The sequence below is a fragment of the Gekko japonicus genome, unplaced genomic scaffold (genome assembly GCF_001447785.1).
Source record: "Gekko japonicus isolate JY-2015 unplaced genomic scaffold, Gekko_japonicus_V1.1 scaffold1454, whole genome shotgun sequence".
Taxonomy (NCBI): Eukaryota; Metazoa; Chordata; class Lepidosauria; order Squamata; family Gekkonidae; genus Gekko; species Gekko japonicus.
The window spans coordinates 119027-122539 of record NW_015174884.1 but is presented as its reverse complement, the minus strand read 5'-3'; the positions used below and the strand labels follow the sequence as shown (position 1 = coordinate 122539).

Genomic DNA, 3513 nt, shown 5'->3' with positions numbered 1-3513 from the left:
CCTTCTTTTCACTTTTCTTGCAAAATATCAGCATCTCAGCACCTTTATTCGGTCAGAAAGAGGACAGTGCTCTCCCTAGAATCCATAAACGGACTGGCAATCTGTCAACTCTCTCCCTCTCACTCCAGAGACAAAGAGACACATCTGCAACATGCAGAAACCTTTTTTGCCTACAAACCTTTAATTCCTCTCTGGGAATAAACACTGCCAGAGAACTGTCTGTTATTAAACAACACCATACCCAAGAAGCTTGCCAAAATAACTGACACTGGTTGGGAATTCAAGTAAGTTCTCTGTCCTCCTCTTGACAGAAAAACATGAGATTATTCGAGGAGGGATCATAGGAGACACTTCGTCAATGAGATAGGAACAGGGCCACACAGCACAGTACATGTTGCAATCCATACTGGCACGAGTCTTTTCAAACATAATGCACAGAATATCACCTAGAAAGTATCATGAACGCCTTGTCAGCATTAGCATGATTTCCAAAGGGTATATGATTTATCTGCACAAGTCACAACCTCAGCCTTGAGAAACTGCTTAGGATTGGATTAATTTATGCCAAGTCCTCCACAGCATAGAGCATGGGTCTCCAACATGGTAATTGTGGGTGCCATGGCACCTGTCAACATCTTTTCTGATGCCTGCCAAGTATTTTTAGAAAGTGGGTGAGACCAGGTGGGGCTTTTGCTCAGCTGGGCTTCTGACTGGTCACTGGAAATCTGATTAGCTGTACTGATTAAAATAATATTGTTTTGGCAGCAGCTGCCACCACAGTGTTGGTTTTACTCTCTCACTCCTCTTTCCCACTGTATTTTTATTTAGCAAGTACAAATATCAATATGGCAGCCATTCAAAGATTCTTCTTTACCAGTGGTGACCAACACATTCCATCAGCTTTACAGGTGAATCAGACAAAAATCACAGCCTGACTTCTATACAGGGTTCCTATATGGGTCCAAGCTTTTGGTTCCAACATGGAAGCCATTCAATCATCTTTCCTCTGTGCATTGTTTGACACTCCCAGATGTTTGGCTTCACCATTCTTGCGCCCTTGACACTGGCCTGAAACAGCTTGCCACCTCTGCTTGGTTTGCTGCCCTAAAGTTTGGACTATTTCAGGGCCATAGCCAGGAAATTTCCCGGTGGAGGGCTTTGGGATTGGGGAGGGATTGTGCCCCCCCCCAGACATGGTCACTAGTGATGTCACCACGTCTGACTCTCCTCTGAGGAGAGCAAAAGAAGAGGTAGGCACAGATGCAGTGAGGCACCAGGGTGGGCCATTCTCTAATGGCCTGCCTCGGGGCCTCACTGCATCTGCGCCAGCCAGCAAGTGGGATCTCTGAGAGTTCTCCAAGATCTCTCAGAGAACCAAGATGCTGGCTGGCGCAGATGCAGTGTGGCCCAGGGCAGGCCATTAGAGAATGGCCCACCACGGTGCCTCACTCATCTGTGCCAGCAAGCTGGTTCTCCAAGAGCTCTGGGAGAGCTGACTCACTGGCTCAGCTGGTCTGCTAATGGCCCACCCCTGCACCTCACTGCATCTGCGCCAGCCAGCTGAGCCAGCCAGTTGGCTTTCGGAGACTTCTCCAAGAGCTGACTCACTGGCTGGTGCTGAGGTTCACCAGGGGCTGGCTGGCTGGCACTGCTCCCCCCATTTGATGGGGGGTTGAGCCCCTAAAGCTCCACCACTGGCTATGGCCCTGGACTATTTTTACACTTTTCTCAGTCCTTTCCTTTCCTTTTACTTTGGTCACGCTTGTAGCTAATCTTTTAGCTGTTATTGATCCAAGTGTGACGCAGGTAGTGGCAGAGTTTTTATCTGTAACCTTGGGTGGAATTAAATGAATTAATTCTGCCCTTTGTAGGTAATTAGTGTGTATTCAGTAAATTAATCTGCAATGTTGTGAAACTGTAAGCTATAAATTATAATGTATGTTGTACTCCATTTCATGTATTATATTTTGTATATTTGCTTATGACCTATTGGTCTATGAGCAATAAAATGATTGAACCTGTATTTTTGGTCACACTCTGATTCATTGTAAGTCTACTGTGACAATTTCTCGACTCTAAAATAGCAGGTCTAGGGTTTCCCCTCTCTGAAATGTCTGAGTTAGGCTTTGATAGAGCTTTTACTCTGATAAAAGAACAACTTGAACTATTAGACTGGAGTAATCTTTTATCAGGTGCCAAACAAATTTTCTCTCCATTGTACCTGGGTTTTACTCCTTCAAGACCATTTTTCAGCAATAAGTATCTACTCTCTTATAGTTCCCTCTTATTTCTCTTTTCCTTGGCCTGTTTCAATGCATTACCTATTGCTGATCTTTTTGAAAGATTATCCATCATGCAAAATGGTCAAAGGATCTGTTCTTGTGGTCTCGAGGTACCTGAAACCCTGCCACATTTTTTCTTCACTTGCAAATTTGATGGCAGTTTAAGAGCTTCTCTGATAACTCCTCTTCTTGTAACTTTTCCCAGGCATTCAGAAGACTATTCGTTGCTTTACCTCCTGACTGGAAATGAAAACCACATTTTTCTGGCAGTTGCCAAATATATCTTGGTTGCACTAAAAATTAAGCTACTGCCATTAATTCAGTGCCCAGCCAAATATACAATGATTCTGTGGCTATTTTGATTTTTTAAAATTATATATATTCAATATTTACTTTTTCCTAAAGTGCTGAATGTTCCTTTTTCTCATGGATTTCTATTATTGCTATATTATTTTGTCTAAAAGTCAATGTGCTATGTAGACTTCCTTGAATAAATGAATGAGAATGAATATGGTGGCTGTTTGCACACATACAAAATGATACGAAAGCAGCAGCCACCTTCCCATGCTTGGAGAACTGCCTGCCCAGTAGAAGAAACAGAATGCTTAGTTACTGTAGCATATTTCAGGCACTGATGGAAGAGAAGCTATACAGAAAAAGAGTATGCAAGTTTTTTCAAAGAAAGATATATGGGGCTTCAAAACATGATTCCAACAAGGACCTCGTGTTCTTTAATTTGGATCCCTTACAATATAATTTAAAGCGCTTGAATCCTTAATATAAACCTGTGGTAAAATTATCTACATCTTTTAAAACCAATATAAGAATTCACATAGACATATACAGAAAAACTTTTGACATATTCATTTTTTAACAAACTCATTTTGCAGCTGTTCTTAACTGTCTTACTTTTACCCATAATCTATAAAAAGTTTCCTAAGAGATTTTAGAGTCAGTTGGGGAAAGGATAAAGGAATTATAATATGGGCCACATTACATAGGGCTAAGGGATCCATCACCAGAGCTATGATAACAGGTTGTCCCCTATGGTCCCAGGATCAGCCCATTAGCAAGGGAGTATGGAACTTTTCACCACTGCTTCTATTAACCCAGAGTCATTCTACATCAGCCAGGATACCCATGGTACTTGCATTTTGGTAAGCTGAGACTACAATACAGCTTCACGCTACAAGTGTTTACATAGGATTTCTGGGCCTTGATTCAGTGTGTG

General features: G+C 42.2%; 1 protein-coding gene across 1 annotated transcript in view; it reads right to left on the bottom strand.

The window, feature by feature from the left end:
- CCNC (cyclin C) overlaps positions 1-3513 on the bottom strand; it is a 28613-nt gene that overhangs the window by 5162 nt on the left and 19938 nt on the right. The window lies entirely within an intron of this gene.